The 19,269-nt window shown below is 39.9% G+C and overlaps 1 protein-coding gene across 9 annotated transcripts in view; it reads left to right on the forward strand.

Annotated features, from left to right (window-relative positions):
- The window catches only part of NPAS3 (neuronal PAS domain protein 3), a 966,851-nt gene that overhangs the window by 409,904 nt on the left and 537,678 nt on the right, over positions 1–19,269 (forward strand). The window lies entirely within an intron of this gene.

The raw sequence follows: 19,269 nt of genomic DNA on the forward strand, positions 1-19,269 counted from the left end.
CCTCCAGGGGATCTTCCCAACCCAGGGATCGAACCCAGCTCTCCCACATTGCAAGCGAAATCTTTGCTATATGAGCCACCAGGGAAGTCCTACTTCAGTTTTAAAAAAGAATGAAGAAATATAGCCATAAAATGCATGAAAATATGAAGTTCAGGTGCTTGAAATTATTATTTTTCCAAGCTAACAGGTAGAGAATGAAGGGTATAGTATCCATGCCTGTATATCTCACCCTTGATGGAGTTGAGAGATGATAAGTGACGTTTTTAAAAGGGTAGCCTGTGGAAAGCTGAAACGTGGCCCACCATCTCTTTCTCAGCTAGTAGTCTCAAACTATATAATACATGTGTATGTGCATGCTAAGTCATGTCCCACTCTTTGTGACTGCGTGGACTGCAGCCCACCAGGTTCCTCTGTCCATGGGATTCTCCAGGCAAGAAAACTGGAGTGGATTGCCATGCCCTCCTCCAGGAGAACTTCCTGACCCAGGGATCTAACCTGCGTATCTTAAGTCTCCCACGTTGGCAGGCAGAGTCTTTACATCTTTAAAAAGTGGGGCTTAAAGGAGAGTTATTTATCCTTGATGCCAAATTTCTCTGCATAAGCTACTTCCGAAAAATTACTGGGGGATTTCCTCTGAGGAAAGAGGAGATAGGGGCAGAGAATTGACAAAAATGAGTAAAGAGGAAGACAGACCCTCACATATTGAAGAACAGATTCTGTAGTCCTGGTAACTGGCAGAAATGTTAAGTGCTTTTCACAGGCGACATTCAAGCAGATTATCAGATGGCATATTTCGCCCTGTTGTTACTTTAAATGAAGTGACCATGAAATCAACAAATCTGCTGGCAGGCGCCTGTCACTAAGATAGTTCTTCCTGTCACACAGTGCCTCACATAGCAGGTAATGTGTTTTTAAGAATCAATCCTGTGTCACCTCATCAAGTCCTTAAAAAAGATGGAATAAGACGGATAGTGTTGTCTTCCATGGAACTGACCGAAATTCAGTGGAATGAAATGTACAGTCCGCAGAGAAATGCTTCGAGACAGCAATGTGGGTCCTAGGAAGAACTGACATCTCTTCCTACCCTCTCGTAGGTCTTTGCTTGTGTACCTAGGATCGCTCTGCACTCGGCCTTCTTCCTTAAATTCTAGCCTTCAAATGAATTAGGTCAGATTTTGCATTCAGTGATGAGGGCTAGGTGACTTGGGTTTGCACCATCTAAGCATGTGAATGCTGTCATGAAACTGACTTAGCATCTTTGGGATGGACTTGCTTTCCTCTTTAAAAGAGGGAGAGAGAAGTTTATTGAGTCTTAAAGGGGGTCTCAGAGTACTAATGTTGAGGTCTCTCACTGCATTTGGAGATACTCTTTGGAATGTCATCATTGTCCTGTTTCAGCTGCCCTTCGGCAAGATGTTCTTGGTATTTTGAATGATAAGGGAAGAAAAGAGAAAAATTAACAATCCAAAAATAAACCATGTACATACTGAAAAGCACATGAACTCTGCAGTAAGCACTCACATCTCAGTTTGCCTACTTATTGACTACAGTTTTTGTTTAATCAAAAGCCCTGTTTATACAAGAATACATTGTATGTGTGAGTTCAGTTTGGTTTATCATTGATCATAAGTATGATTTTCTCTTTAGTAAAGAGTAAAAGCACTAGATACCCATTAGGTATAGCACTGAACGTACATAACCTGCAACTTATAATTGGAATTCCTGGTGCCATGAAGCAGTAGGTTCCTTGAATACGACCAAGTTTGTATCATCTAGATTCAGTAATTCAGCACCAATTCTTGTTGTAGCATCAAAGTCAGAACACCAGAATGTGAACTGAAATGTAGGGACCTTGCTATTGATGCATGCTTCTATCCCATTCATCCAACTCTTACTGAGTAATTATTATAGCCGTGATAGATTTGGATATTAAAAAAAAAAGGAATGAAAACCAATATCTGTATCCCAGGAATTCAGTCTGGTGGTAGAGACACACACTTGATTGTTAAGACCCATGAGTAAAAGGTGAAACTTGGCCTAAGAGAGAATGAAAGATGTTGTTTGAGAGGGATCTTGAAGGATGAACATGAGTTCATCAGGGAGAAGGCAGAGAATACATGCCTAAGTGTGGCAGGGGGCATGGGAGGGGTGGGTAAAGGGCTTGATGTTTTGGGGGAAGGCTGAATAATTTGGGTAACACAAGGAAGGTTATGTTTCAAAATTTTTATTTTTGAGTGGTTTCAAGAAAGGGAGATTGCCTTAGAGCAACATTAACACATTTGACGTGTTGAAATACAGGGGTTAGAACCTGTGGTATCACATGGTATCGTTATGGGAGAATGTTCTACATGCATGCTCAGTCGTGTCCAGCTCTTTGTGACCCCATGGACTGTGGCTCAGACAGTAAAGAATCTGCCTATAATGCAGGAAACACTGGTGCAATCCCTGGGTTGGGAAAATCCCCTGTAGAAGGAAATGGCAGCCCACTCCAATATTCCTGCCTGGAAAACTCCATGGGCAGAGGAGCGTGATGGAATATTGTCCATGGTGTCACAAAGAGTCAGAGAGGAGAGCTGCTGACACTTTCACTTTCATCAGACTGTAGCCTGTCACGTTCCTCTGTCTATTGAATTTTCCAGGCAGGAATATTAGAGTGGGTTGCCATTCCTGCTTAGGGGATCTTCCTGACCCAGGGATTGAACCTGGGTCTCCTGTGTCATCTGCATTGGCAGGAGCATTCTTTACCACTGAGCCACCTGGGAAACCCAGGGGAGAATGTGGAACTATTAGGAAATCAATCAGAGGTCTCTTCGGATAAGAAAAGCTTTAAGGAAATTTATGTAATTATTATTTATTGTTAAAATTGCTACTACTATTATGTAATTTGCCATTTATTTCTGTTTTCTTAGCTGTATCTCAGTTTCCACGGATGGATTTCTTGACGTTCTTCCCCAGGTTGCATTTGTAATGAGACTTGCAGTTTTCTTCACACTTCCTTACAGCTTGGTTGATAAAAATCACAATTTTGTGTGTGTATGTGTGTGAAATATTCTGCTAGATAATCACACCTGTGGGCTCTTGTAACAACAGGAGTAATGTGTTTTTTTTCCCTAAATTGCTATATTCTAATTACTACTTGGATTAAAAAATTGCAACATTGAGTTGGCATTTTTACTGCTTAAAGATTTTGACCATAGAAATATTATTTGTAATTTTAAATTACCTGATCATGTCTTCAGTATTATTTTTGATATGTATTACACATTATGAAGTAGGTTGACAAGTTTATTTTCTTTATGCTGTGGTTATTGATTCTTCCAGGCTTTGAAGTGAAACTCTGCACTTGAATGTATGTGGGATAATTATATTTCTCAGTTGTGAGGATGCTTGAAACAAAGTCAAGTAAGCACAAAAGCCTTAGATACATACATACACAACTTTGGGAGGAGGGGTAGGAGAAGCTATTCATAATTTTATTAACTCATAGACATTTGAGTTTATGATTTCCTATTATTAGTCATTATACATAGGATTATGGTAGTTGGTCCTTTAATTACAGCATCCATTTAGAATATTCTAGTGTCTTAATGTGTTTTTTGGGAATTGTGGAACTTGCTTTTCCTATCCTGAAATGAGCTCATGAAAATGCATGAATGCTCTTGTCATTTGAGGTGGCAGGGGGTGTTTTTGGCAGTACAATAAGTTTTTCCCTATAAAGAATAGCTAGGATGTAGCGGTGGAGTGTCGGAATGCATGGAGATCAGATTAAATGGCTTTGAATTAGTATCTCTATGGGTTTTATATCTCAAAGTCAAAATAGTCATTCTCATCAGATAAAAATATTCTTGACTAGAGAAACTCTGATCCAGAAACAATCTATCATTTGAGTCCCCTGATTGTAATATGAATGGATATTCAAGTTCTAACACACTGAGAGTTAATGCTGTATCCCAGTGGTTTATTGAATCACAGTGCCATCTAAAGTGATCCTCTAAGAGGAAAACGAGTCAGAGTAAGTATTTAGATACCAACTACCAGGACACCTCTGTGTAACACAATTCCTGATGGTGGAATTTGTAAATGAAGTTTCTGTTCAGCTCCTCTTCCAGGCAGTGTTAGTTCCTGGAGTACAAAAGGCTTTGCTATAGGGTATTCTTATCTATGGACATGAACTTGAGCAAATTCCAGGAGATGGTGGAGGACAGGGTAGCCTGACCTGCTGCAGTCCAAGTGGTCACAAAGAGTCAGACGTGACTTATTGACTGAACAACAACTCTTATCTTTAAGATCCTGTGAATATAAAATAATGTCAGTATTGTAAAAAAAATTCAGTGTATATGGCTGCCATCAGTAGCTGTGACATCAATAGGTATTTACAACTAAAGGGCCAGTTGTAATTACTTAATATGATCCCTGCCATTACTTAAAGTCATCAGAACTTTAAACTTGAAATGCTCCACTATGGCAATCTTTGGGGATTACGTTAAGTGATGAATGACTAGAGGCATAGTACCAAAGAATCATGCCCACTTTTGACTTTGGAAACTAGGCATCTCTATAATTGCGATATGCTATTTTTATTTAAGTGTTCCTGTGGATCATATTTGCTATATTTAAAGCATTGTTTCTCTTTTACCTTTCAAACCTTACCCGTAATTTGTTGAGCTCTGTTCAGAGCCTCTATAGAGGCAGTGTTTCCAATATATATAGCCTGAAGTACCACATTTTTCTTGTTGTTGATTTATGTTATTTGACTATTTCCTGACTTTTTTTGTTCCCTTTGGGTCTCAAAATGTTATATACGGCATTATTTGACTGAACCTAGTAGGCCACTTTAAAAATAAGTGTCTGACTATGGATTCTTAGGTGATAAGAGATAAACTCTTAGGCCAATTCAAACAGTATGTCCAAACATGGAATATAAACAGTGACAATCAGATACAAAGTATATCCATTTTAGTATAAATGTTTGTTTTAAATAACATATCTCCGAAACCTAAGTTATTTTTATGTAGTGTAAATAACAAGGCTTTTGAATTGCACTGAACTGAGTTAAAGTATTAGATCCGTTGTTTATTGGGTGTCAGTGCAAGAATCTTTAAACTTCAGTGTCTCCTCTGTGAAATGATAATTGTGTCTGTATGTAAGACTGGGATAAGAATTGGAAATAACATATCAGAAGTACCTGATGCATACTGAGAATCAATACATGGTGGTGGTGGTTATTATTATTTAAAATTACCCCTTCCCATTGGCCTCTGAATGTAAAAAACATACTCTAATTGGGTGATAGAATATCACCTACATGTAGAATATTATCTGTACGTATAATGAATGGTATATCTGCAGCAGAATATTAAAAACATGTTGAATGGAATATGGAACTCCTGTGCTAGCACAATTTGAATGACAAGGAAACATTCTAACTTTACTGTTTAACCTTTAGCAAAATCCTATCTGGTTTGCTCATAAACTCAAGCCTAATTTGTGGCAAAAGGAAAGCTTTCTTTTAAGAAAATGAAGCAATAAAAATAATATTTTATGCATTAATTTTAATCATCTTTGCCAGCCAATAGCAGCCATATTTATTAAAGGCTAATAAAAAGGTAGAAACCCCATCCATACCTTAATGAAGTTTATAATCTGCTTATAGAGATACAGTATTTATTAAAGATCTAAATAAAAGTTGATAGCAGCAAATGGCAAGATGAAATGATGAAAAACTATATGTGTAAATGCTAAAGGGATATGGAGAATGAGCAGTAGTTTAGTGTTGAAATGCTTCTTGGAGAACATAATTGGAATTATTAGCAGATTGGAAATGAGTTAAGGAGTGGGGTAAGGAGTAGAGATCCACAATCAAGTGAGAGTAAGAGTTGGTCAAAGAAACTTGGATTTTGAATTTTGTTGAGAATTCCGTTAGTGAAAAATGTGCGTGAGATTTATTAGTTTCAGATTTCCCAACTGTAACAGAGCTGTTTCGGTACCAGTACTGACTAAAGGTCCCAGTTGGTGACAGTGTCTGGTTTATTCGTTTATAACCTCAATGTGGAAAAAGTATCTCAGAAAAGTTAAAATTGCAACCTCCTTTTGAAGTTTTGCAGGGCACATTCATGTGAGAAATGATCTTTTATACATTGTCGTACTTTTTCCTTCTATTTTGTCTTTTAAATAGAATTAGTGATTCTCAGAATCATCTGAAAGAAAGGAGCTCACTGAGCATTGAATATGCATCGGTTACCTTAATTGCCATATTGTGCTTCAAATTTTAGGTCAGCAATTTAAAATTTGTACAACAGGTTTGGTATGAATGAAGTCAATAGATTTTTCTCATGCATGGCTTAGGTATTGAGTGCTTTCCTGAAATATATATCATCCTGCAAGTGGAAAATATATTGATCAACAATTGATGGATTTCTTTTTCTAGTGCTACCTGGGTTTAGCTGTGTAAAGTAGATCACATGAGGGCCAGCATGGTAAAACACAATCTTGCAGACTCAAAGAGGCTCTCGCCCTGCAGGATCATGAACTCAGATTTTCTCTCTTGAGATATTACTTTTAAGCCCCAAATAATTTCCCTTTGGCTCTTAACAAATATTAGCATAGGGGAATCTATACTAGTTTGCATGACTGTTCTAGTCACAGTGTTGATTAATAAAGTAAATTCAATCCATTTCACATCATACAAGCTCTTGCATTGTTTCTCATCTGAATTGTCGAATGTCATGAAGAGAGGCAATCTAATCTTGAGCTATCACTGGAAATAGTTGCAGGCTATCTTGTGCATGCTTTAGCATAAAGAAAGCATGTCATGTACTCTTAGAGTTAGAAGGGATTTTAGAGGTCAGTTGCTTCCTCTTCAATCTAAAACAGCAAGTCCCTCTTCAGTACCCCAGGAACAAGCCAGAAGGGGCAGGTATGTCCCTCAATCTGAGGGACAGCAGTCACATCAAGACCTCAAAACTGGGGAGGAACTGAGCTGTGATGTGCTTATTCAAGCAGAACTTGAATAAGTGGATCAGGAAGTTTGATTAGGTATCTTCTACAGTTCTTTCTGCTGCTGCTGCTGCTAAGTCGCTTCAGTCGTGTCCAACTCTGTGCAACCCCATAGACGGCAGCCCACCAGGCTCCCCCATCCCTGGGATTCTCCAGGCAAGAATACTGGAGTGGGTTGCCATTTCCTTCTCCAATGCATGAAAGTGAAAGTGAAGTTGCTCAGTCGTGTCCGACTCCTAGGGACCCCATGAACTGCAGCCTACCAGGTTCCTCCGTCCATGGGATTTTCCAGGCAAGGGTACTGGAGTGGGTTGCCATTGCCTTCTCCCACAGTTCTTTCTAAAATTCCATAAAAGTTTGCACATTCCGGTTTAACCAGATTTCATTTTGTATAGGTGTAAGTGGGGAAAAAAGAATGCAAACCTTCCTGGAGGATTTAAGTTACACTGAAAAAGAAAGCATACTAATGAAAAGGCTAGCTTTCCATTTTAAGAACATCTGAAAATGACAAGAGAGGAATATATGGCTATTCAGTACTATTGATGATAAAGCAACATGAGTTTCTCCATGGCAGAAATACTTCATCAGAGCAGCCAAAGTGTTCTGAGACCGTACACTTTGTTAGGCACTGTGCTGAGTGCTTTTGCTGTGTTCTTTTCTTAAGTGTTCCCAACATCTCCATGAGGTAAATGTGTGGTCATTACCCCTTTTTATAGATGATGAAACCAAGGCTTAGCAAAGCTAAGTAGCTTGTTTGAAGTCATACATCCAGTAAATGGAAAAGCTAGAATACAAGCCAGAGTATCACCTAACAGCTGCTATATAGTATGAACCTTTAACCAGTAAAAGGAAAGACTTATGTAGCTTATAACCATTATTGGTCAATCATACATGTTGAAGTGCTTAGAAACATAATGTCTTCTCCTATGATCCAGCAGTTCCACCTCAGTGTATATATCCTAAAGAGTTGAAAGCAGAGTCTCAAAGAGATCTGTACACCCCTGTTCATAGCATTTTTCACTGTAGCTAATAGGTGAAACCAACAGACAAATGACTAAATAAATGTGTATACATACAAGGGACTATTATTCCGCCTTAAAAGGAAGGAAATTCTGACAAATGTTGCAACGTGGATGAACCTTGAGGACATTATGCTAAACGAAATAAGTCAGTCATAAAAAGACAAATGTAGTATGATTTCACTTAAATGAGGTACCTAAAGTAGTCAGTTTCATAGGGACCAGGAGTGGAGTGGTAATTGCCAGGGGAATAGGGACTTATTGTTTAATGGGCATAGAATTTCAGTTTTGCAAGATGATAATCTTGAGAGTAAATGCACTATGATATAATGTGTTTACTACTGGAATGTGCACTTAAAATGGTCAAGATGGTAAATTTTATGTTATATATGTCTTATCACAATTTTTTAAAAGTGTCATGAGGTCTACTGTGTATCTCCAAATGTTTCCCAAAACTATATATGTGCATGTTTATAGTTTGAGCCACAATTAGCAAATATTAACAACTGTTGAATTTAGGGAGAAATTTTATGGATATCTACTATTGTTTTAACTTGTATGTATGTTTGAAAATTTTGTAATAGTTGAAAGAAGTGTAAAGTTATGAGTAACAAAAATGATTCCATACTTAATATTTAAAATATTAACCAAATCTCCTTTAAGTGACAGCTTAAATCTGAGATCTTCTAACACATTTTTGACTGTTCAAAGTCCTACAGACATCATTTTTTATATAAATAACAACCCTCCAATACTAGCTATATCCTCCAGTTTTTTTGTATGTGTCTGTTTTAATGATCTATTGCTGTATGCCAGTAGAGGCCCCCAAATAAGTAGCCTCCAATAACAAGGAGCTAATATTACTCATGAGTCTGTGAATTGCTAGAGAGTTTTCCTTCTGGTCTCCCCTGAGATAGTGTGTCAGCATTCACTGGCACACGGGTGTAGGCTATCAGAGTGTTGGGTTTTCTTGCATGTAGCTTTGCTACATGGTTAGTACAGGCTGCAGTGGGTCTCAGGCTGGTGACATTTCTTACATGGCAGCTGGACATCATGAGAGCAAACATCGTGGTTACCCGGCTACTTAACAACTGGGCAGAAAAGTTTACAGCATTACTTCTGCCTCTTCCTGTTGATTAAAGCAAGCTACAAGGCCATCCTCGATTCAAGCGAAGGTGAAATAAATGCCACTTGTTTTTACCTTCTTTGCTACTGTTCCCACCTACTCATGGGAGAAGCAGCAAAGAATTTATGGCCACCTTTAATCTACTACAACATTGAAAACTGTTCAGTCTGTCACACTGTGGGTTAGATTCTGCACTGATGATTAAGAGGCAGTCTTGCTCTCTTTCATAGCACAGTTCAATCCTGAGAAGGAAGTGGGGAAGGGAAACTGACATGGATTAAGTAACCATGGAGAAACACAGTGCTAGTTCCCTGTCCTTCACAAACAATTCTAGGGTAGCACTTACTATCTGTGTTTTACAGGTGAGGTAGCTGAGGCTCTACCTGGCTAAGAAGCTGCTGACTCAAAGTGTGAAAAGTAGAGAAATTCAGCCCCAGTTCTGCTTTGCACTTTCTTCTTTCCTAGATACTTCACTTGCAAAATAAAATAGATAAAAAATCAGCCTCATCAATTTCTAAGATCCTTTCTAGTTGTGCCACCATGTTGATCTGATGTTATGTAATGAATGCTTTATCCTATGAAGCCCTGCTCCTTCCAGCCTCTCCTTTTCCCCTTCTATACCATCAATATACAGCTTCCACTGTCCCTAAGATCCTCAGAGATGTCATTCAATGTTTGATCTCCACGTCTTCACTATAGCCTGGGTATGCCCCAGGCCACCTACATTCTCATCCTTCAGCGTCTACTGCGTAGCATCCTTGGTAAAGCGCTATCTCCCAGGCCTGCCTTCCTATGCACCTCAGCATAGTTTGTGAAATCCTACAATGCAGTGGTTTTCAACAAGGCGCTGTTTTGCCCCCAGGAGATGTTTAGCAATGTTTGGGAGCATTGGAGGTTTTCACAACTTGGGGCATGCTGCTGGAATCTAGTGGGCAGAGGCCAGAGAAGCTGCTAAACATCCAGTAATTCATAGGACTCCCCCACCACATACACACACACAGGACTCCCCCGCCACATACATACACACAGGACTCCCCCGCCACACACACACACACACACAGGACTCCCCTGCCACACACACACACACATAGGACTCCCCCGCCACATACACACACACACAGGACTCCCCCACCACATGCACACACACACAGGACTCCCCCGCCACATACACACACACACAGGACTCCCCCGCCACACACACACACACACACACAGGACTCCCCCGCCACATACACATACACACAGGACTCCTCCGCACACATACAGCAAAGAGTTATCTGACTCAAAAATGTCCATTGTGCCAAGGCTGAGAAACTTTACACAAAGCGTCTTGTCACATTGACTGTTAATTGCTTGCGTATCTCCTACACCTGATTAATTATGAGTTTTTGTGAATATGCTTTATTTGTAATTATTGTATTGCCAGTACATGACACATGGTAGACACTCAGTGAATGTGTTCTGATCGGATGAATCAAACCCAGAATATGACCAAAGCCTTAGGGGAGTGTAACTCTAAAGGGGTGGTGCTTAGAGGAAGAGATTTCTTCCCACTGTGACTGGTCAACCAGGAAGGATTTTGTAGAGAATGTGGGCTTAGAGAAGCCATCAAAGGAAGACTAGGTTGCTGAGCAACAGAAGAGCACTTGAGGGAAAGGGAAGAGTGCGAACAGCATATGGGAGAAGGAGAAGCACCGTGTGCTTAGCAAAGAGGGTTGTGCAGTGAGGCTGGAACACCAGATGTGTAAGGAAAGTCACAAAGTAAGACCTAGGGTTGGGAAGTTTTGGCTTGGAATGACTGCCTAGAGAGTACATTTCAGTCACCAGTAAGTACACTTAGACGGTTTTGATTGGAAAGGAGGTTTAATGTTGTTTTTAGGAAGATTGATCTGGTAACAGGGTATCAGAAATAAGAGAAATACAGATTCACTGAGCAATCGTTGCTCTTGTTCAGATAGTGAGTGTCTCCTCAGAGGTGATGCCATTGGAGGCAAAAAGGAGAAGTGGACACATGACGTGGTTTGGCACCCCAAGTAGACGGCAAGCTAGGTGAGGACGGGAACTGTGTCGTTCACATCTGCATCATGCACAGCACTTCACCTGGCAGAGGAAGCACACGGAATGCATGTTCGGTACACGCACAAGCCAGATGTACTCCATTGAGACCAATTTCCACATATCCTTGGGGAAACAAATCTCATTTCTTTCTGGAAAAGAAAACAGAGTTGCTGATGACTGGCGTTTTGTTCATTGTGTGATCAGTGGTAGGATAGATGGCCAGTGTACAAATGTCAAACCAGGAGAGGAAACCACAGTTTGGAGGATTGAATCAAGACATCCTTTAGCTTCTCCAGCTGGCACCTCCAAGCTGACTGTGCTTCTTGTCCTGCTCACCGCGGACACGTGCGGAAACCCGCAGAGAACGTCACCCCTCCAAGTGACGAGTGACGGGAAGCACCATGCGAAGATGAGTTTCTCTAACCTTCATGTGTTTACTCTGTTATCAGGGTTTTGCACACCTCCCCTAGGGTGGAAGAGGTAATTAAATTTTAGTATAAAAGACTTCCTACCAGACATCAGGCTTCATGGGGGAATAAAAGTAAATAATAGATAGCAGGGACTATCAACCAGTGATTAGAGCTCGTCCTGCTTAATTAGTTCAAAATAACTTCAAGGCAAGATTGTGGAGATTTGTAGATACTCTAGAGTTGACCAACACAGGATGGGATTCGAAATGGGATGGAATTCATCTTTAAGAGGTAGTCTGGGCTGGGAAACAGTGGGAAATAGAGTGGGCTATCATTTTGGGTTTTTTCACTGACTCCTGAGGTAACCTGTGTAAGGCACTCCTTTATTCAGATTCTGCAGTCTTATTATAAATAAGAGTAGGACAATGTGGTCCTTACACTCTGCTTGGGAGAATTTGGGGGTTGATATGATTGATGTCCGTAGACATAATAACAGCAGAGAGGGTACAAGTACTGAAGCCAGATTGTCTGGGTTTGAATCTTAGCTTCATCACATCCTAGACGGATGGCCTTGAGCAGCTGATCTGTCAGTCCTGTGCCTCAATTCTTACCTGTAAGAGGGAGATAATGATTGGCCTGGCCTCTCTCTGTGTGGTAATAGGTTAAACATGTAAAGCTCTTGAAAGATAGCTGAACACAAAGTAGGTGCTCAGTACATTGAAGTCCTTGCTATTAATCACTGTTACTGTCTTTATTTTGGCCTTCCCAGGTGGCACTAGTGATGAAGAACCTGCCTGCCAATGCAGGAGACATAAGAGATGTGGGTTTGATTCCCTGGATTGGAAAGGTCCCCTGGAGGAGGGCATGGCAACTCACTCCAGTACTCTTGCCTGGAGACTTCCATGGACAGAGGAGCCTGGCGGGCTACAGTCCATGGAGTCACAAAGTGTCAAACATGACTGAAGTGCCTTAGCACACAGCATCTTTATTTTATTATATCTTTAGTAGATGTATCATACATTAGTCAGTATATAATAATTGTATTCAATAACTGGAATGTCCTTAAGGCACAGCAAACCCCAGCACCAATACTAGTCTTACAAACAAAAATTATGTGATAAGCCTTGAGAAATCAGTAGGATTTAGACAAGTAAGAGGGAGCAGGAATTCCAGAAACAGCTGACAAACCTGCAAGAGTGGAGACCGGGCCGGTTAGGTTTGGTGAGGGAGCACAGAGCCTGGCCTTGCCAGAGAAGGGGCTGCTTTGCAGAGTAGTGGGAAATAGATGTTATGCTCCCTAGCGGCGCTCCAGCATAGTGATGTGGATGTATAGACACTGGGCTAAAGGTGAATAGATTAAATTGTACCAAGAGTGATGAAAATTACTGGCAGTGATAAAAATCAAGCTATCTCTTTGTGAGTTGCAGTACCAGCAGAGTTTGAGGCTGGGGAATGCTTCTGACTCCCACTGCCAGTGACTAAATGCATCTGCCCAGCCTGATGCTATCATAGTAATGGAACCATACTGGTTGGCTTCAGATTTTAGTCTATAAACTGGCTGGCAGGTTGTAACGTTGGTATTCATATCTCCTTTTTGCATTCCAGAGGAGCCATTATGTCCTTGGTAAGTGTACAGTATAACTGTGTGTTTTAATATGCATACATAAACATATATAAAGCGCAGGTTCTTTAAAACAAAATTTTAAAGAAGGCTATTTGTCATTGAGGCTCTCCCATCCTTCCTTGGCCTTTTGCTAAACATTTTGTCTTTTCACTCCCATTCCAAAAGCCCTGTGCTCTCTGCCTGTATTCAACAAATTCTAACTAAAAGTTCCTTTAAGCCATTAACACTTGGTGGGTAAAACTATAATAGGTGAAACTGAAAATATAAAGCTGCATAGATCCAAGTGAATAGCTTGCTGCTGGTGGAATTTCAGGTTGTAGAGGAAGTTTGGGTGAGACACCCTTGAGTCAGGCAATATTCTGTTCTGACTGTGGAAAGATAGGTGCTTTCCGCCTATATGTATATCTGACCTACATAATAAAAATTATAAGAGATTTTTCTGACTTGTTGTTCATTTGCTCAGTCGTGACTGACTCTTTGCAACCACATGGACTGCAGCAAGCCAGGCTTCCCTGTCCTTCACTATCCCTGGAGTTTGCTTGAGTTTATGTCTGTTGAATCGATGATGCCATCCAACCATCTCATCCTCTGTTTGCCCCCTTCTCCTCCTGCTGTCAATCCTTCCCAGCATCAGGGTCTTTTCCAGTGAGTCAGCTCTTTGCATCAGGTGGCCAAAGTATTATAGCTTCAGCTTCAGCATCAGTCCTTCCAGTGAATGTTCAGGGTTGATTTCCTTTAGGATGGACTTGTTTGATCCCCTTGCTGTCCAAGGGACACTTGAGTTTTCTTCAGCACCACAGCCTGAAAGAATCAGTTCTTTGGTGTTCAACCTTCTTTATGGTCCAACTCTCACATCTGTACATGACTACTGGAAAAACCAGCTATCATTTATCTGTACTAAAACTTACATCCTCACAGGCAGGTGCTGTGTCTTATTCTTCTGTGTTTGCCTGGCTTATAATAGCACCTGGTACATATACATGCTTAATAATTATTTGTTGATGGAATGCTTTCATAATGCATCAGGGTCCCCAAAGCTATTTATTGCAAATTCCCCCTCTAGATCTGTCTTTTAAAATAAAATAACCTAATGGACTGTGAGTTAGTATCTCATTTATCTGCATATTCCATCCACACCCTTAGTACATCCCCTCCCACCCTTGCAGAGTGTTCATTAATGTTTGTGAAGAAAGAAAGAAATAAATAACTTGGTAATGAGAATAAGCCGTTGGCCCCATGTTGAGTGTCATCTTGGTGTTCTGAGAAAAGTGGTCGACTGCTGAATATTAAGAATGTCAAGTAAGTAGCAGAGAGATACTTTGCCTGAAATATTCAGATCAATCTCAAACAACTTTTTACCTCTTTCCTCTTAGGTGCTGAATACAAAGTTTTGTTTGAGAAATAAATAGTTGTTAAGCTGTTAAGTGTTACCATGGAAGGTGGTAACACTTTAATATACTTTGCTGTTTGTAGACTTTTAATGCAATATCAATATATGAGGAATTGTGTAGATGTGGGCACTTAGAATCAGGGGAAAGGGAGTGAGGAGATGTACTCTTATGATGTAAGCGTCATTTGCTATATCCCTGCTCAGGATCATTCCTGAAGTGTAGGGACAACTATGGAGAGAAAAGTTTATGACTCAGTTTGAATGAATAATTAGTACTGTATAAATTTGGCGGGGGGGGAGGGGCGGGGCAAAAGGCTTATGCAGATGTTTAGTAAAATTTAAGAATGTGATGGTGTAATAAATTATTCCAGGATAAATTTTCTGCCTCTCTTCTCAAGACAGGTAAAAGTTCTCTTCTTTCTGTGTAAACCCTAGTATCCAATTCTGATTTAATATTCCCACTCTGTTTTTGTAATTAAAACATCATTTATACTGAGAATAATTAAGACAACTGTACATTTGATTTTAAAATCAGTTTTGAGTATTGTGCCTTGTCAAGCTACAAGAATGGTTCCTGCAGCTTTTACAACGTAGCATTAAGAAGCAGACAGTGACCGCAGGCACCTGAGTGGAAGGTTTGACAGTTTGATAAATTAGGAATGACACTTGCCAAAATGGCTGTCCTTCCTGCAGTCTGCCAGTGGAGCATTTGCACACTGTTAATTGAATTGGCAATTTGTGTAACAGTGCCTGCCCCTGAGCTTTTGTAACGCCGGATCTGCCATTTAAGTCTGATAATCCAGGACTTGGGAATAAGGACGAAAAGCTTCACATGATATTACTGCAGATTTAAAATGACAGTCGGGGACCTTGTTGCCAATTTCCCATTAAATGAGAAATAATTAACAATAGCAATAACAAAGTCTTATAAAGCTGGAAAGTTAAATTGACTTTTCAGCACTAGTATCGTACAAAATTGCTTCTAGTGTGATTATTGGATTGCCCTTTCAAGATTATATACCCTAAATAGTTTCATATGATGAACCAAACATGGGACGTTTTGTAAGCTAATCTGTTTGATTGTTGTGAAAATCTCCTGATTATCTACAAGGATTGTATCATCATTAAGAATTTTCTTTATGCTATAAAACTTCATAGAGATAGAGACCTTAATGAAATAACAGAGATTCTTATTTCCTTAATTTTGCTAGTAATTTAATGAGAGCCGCAACAAAATGTTAAACTACAGCTAGATAATGTCAACAAAAGTATTTATAGGGTACTATACATGGCTTTTTTGGATGTCCTCCTTTGATGCTTCTCAGAGTTTTAAGAACTCCTGAGTAATTTTTGGTATGTGTTTGAACAGTGGTTTGTGTTTGGAACAATGGTTTAGAACAATACAGATTCCTGGCATGGGGTTCTTTTTAAAATTGCAAAAGATGTTAATTTTCTATGATTTTCAAACTCATGGAAGTTTATGTTTCACTGTTACTATCTGTTTAGTTCTAAAGTTCAGATCTTTTGGGGTGGTATTGGGTTAGTCACGTCAGCACAGACTAGAGTGGTTCTTACCTGATACCCTCTGAATGGCTATATCCAATGGGTACAGTCAGCATTTGCAGTTAAATATTTTGACTGCCACCATCTTTGATCATATGTTGATATTTGATAGGTAAGGAGTGGGTTCCAAAACAGCTAGAAGAGTTTTAGGAACCAAGTTGATAGCAAAAGATCATCCTTTTTCAAATTTTAGGTTATTTTTTATTATAGACTCTCATTTCACAATGGGATATTCAGGATATTCAAGAATAGGATAGCATCTTCTGTTTTGTTTTTTTTTTTTTTAATGTGGTTAGAAAATAAGATAGTCTTGCTCTGTTTTTTAAGAGTTTGCATTTTTTTTTGATCAGTTAGTGCATTTCATTGATTTGATGTGAGGACAGAATGTAGGAATGGAAACCTCCAGATAGAGTGGGGAAAGGAACCTGTCACCTTGATGGAGATCTGGGCTTTCCTATGTAGAGGTTACATTTGAAGCCTGATGCTGTGGTGCCTGTCAGGGAAAAACACAGAGGAAGCGTGCTCTGAGCATTAACAAGTTAGGCTTAGGAGGGGGGCAGAAGTCTATGAAGGAGACCATAATACAGAAGAATAGAGGAGAGAACATGGGGTGGAATGAGGTGAAAATGAACTTTAAAATCAAAAGCACAGTGTGTGGACTCATGGCGCCTGGGTATTTTTAACAGCTAAGTGCTATAAAATTTGGCAAGTCAGAAAGACTCCTGGATTTCCATCTTTTCACTGAGAAATGGGGATAAATGAATGCCTGTTTTTACCTCATGAGGGTTTTTTGGTATGAAAATTAATTGGATTATTTTATGTGAAAACAGTTTGCAAATTGTATGAAAATACAGCTGTTAATAAAAGTAGCAGTATAGTAAGGGCATAACTTAGAGAGAGAAGTGGTCAAAGCTTTAAAAGCTGTGGAACTCTGAAAGAAAAGGAAGAGGAGGAATGCCCGGTGGATGATGGGAACATGTTCTTCTGAGTCACATGGAGAGTTTGATGTTCATACAGTGATGAGGACAGATGCCAGAGTCCAGAGCTTACAGAGAGACCAAGTTTGTAAAGAAATGCAGTAGCTGGTGTATATGTCAAGGTGGTGGTGGAGCTGCCTGTTATCCCCAGAATGATGAGGATGTGTGTGCAAAGGACTGATGAGTGTTACAAAACAGGAGAGTAACTTGGCATGAAAACTGCTGCGTCGCCACACTTCACAATATCTTTGAAATTGAAAACATATCTTGTAATTGATGTGTATGCTTAGTATGATGATTTTTCTTTTTTTTTTTTTCCCCAGGAGAACTGATAGTTAACTGATGACATATTTAAAAATTAATGGCAGTTTAAGACTGTTGCAGTTTGGCCAAATGTTACTATGAACATAGCTTACTGGTGGCCGACTTTGGCATGCTTAATTATTTTAAAATATTTGAAAGATTTCTGTACCTGTCCTCATCCAAGATTAGGACATTATTTGATTGATCATTTGTTGAATACAAATCATATTGAGTGCTTATGGTATATTAGACACTCTACTGGGGCATTATATACATAATGTCATTTAATTTTCAAAGTCAGACTAGGAATTAGGTACTGTTTTTAGCCCCCTGCATTATATGTGAGAAAACTGAGGCTTAGATTAGAGGCTATGTTACTTAAAATCCTGGCTTGCTGTAAAATCTGATGCTAGGTTAGATGCTATTGAAAAGTCAGAGGTACACACGGTTTGTTCATCTGGGTTACAGCGCAGGAAATCTAAAGCACATATTCAGAAAACAACATATAAGGGAAGACACGCTACAAGTACTGTCAATACCACAACAGGGGCACAGGCAGGCTAGAAGGATTCCATGAAGAGAGACATTATTTCCAACTAGGAAATAAGGGGGAGTTTCTTCATGGACAGTGGGAATATTTGAACAAGTAGAGATGAAGGGGTGGTAACACAGGCAGAAAGAACCGGGCAAGTGAAAGAAACGGAAGCTTCCAAACAGCATGTGTGTTGAGGAAATACTAAGTTGCCAGGGTTAACTGGACTGGAGTGTGCTTGAAGAGCAATCAGTTCAATTCAGTTCAGTCACTCAGTAGTGTCTGACTCTTTGCGACCCCAAGAACCGCAGCATGCTAGGCCTCCCTGTCTATCACCAACTGCCGGAGTCTATCCAAACCCATGTCCATTGAGTCGATGATGGCATGCAACCATCTCATCCTCTGTTGTCCCCTTTTCCTCCTGCCCTCAATCCCTCCCAGCATCAGGGTCTTTTCAAATGAGTCAGCTCTTCACATCAGGTGGCCGAAGTATTGGAGTTTCAGCTTCAACATCAGTTCTTCCAATGAACACCCAGGACTGATCTCCTTTAGGATGGACTGGTTGAATCTCTTTGTAGTCCAAGGGACTCTCAAGAGTCTTCTCCAACACCTCAGTCCAAAAGCATCAATTCTGCTGCACTTAGCTTTCTTTATAGTCCAACTCTCACATCCATACATGACTACTGGAAAAACCATAGCTTTGATTAGATGGACCTTTGTTGACAAAGTAATGTCTCTGGTTTTTAATATGCTGTCTAGGTTGGTCATAACTTTCCTTCCAAGGAGGAAGTATCTTTTAATTTCATGGCTGCAATCACCATCTGCAGTGATTTTGGAGAGCCCAAAAATAAATCCAGCCACTGTTTCCACTGTTTCTCCATCTATTTGCCATGAAGTGATGGGACCTGATGCCATGATCTTCGTTTTCTGAATGCTGAGCTTTAAGCCAACTTTTTCCACTCTCCTCTTTCACTTTCATCAAGAGGCTGTTTAGTTCTTCTTCACTTTCTGCCATAAGGGTGGTGTCATCTGCATATGTGAGGTTATTGGTATTTCTCCCAGCAATCTTGATTCCAGCTGTGCTTCCTCCAGCCCAGCGTTTCTCATGATGTACTCTGCATCTAAGTTAAATAAGCAGGGTGACAATATGCAGCCTTGACGTACTCCTTTCCCTATTTGGAACCAATCTGTTGTTCTATGTCCAGTTCTAACTGTTGCTTCCTGACCTGCATACAGGAATAGTGAGAAATAAAGGCAAAATATTCAATGCA

Source organism: Ovis aries, chromosome 18, assembly GCF_016772045.2.
Source record: "Ovis aries strain OAR_USU_Benz2616 breed Rambouillet chromosome 18, ARS-UI_Ramb_v3.0, whole genome shotgun sequence".
NCBI classification, from domain to species: Eukaryota; Metazoa; Chordata; class Mammalia; order Artiodactyla; family Bovidae; genus Ovis; species Ovis aries.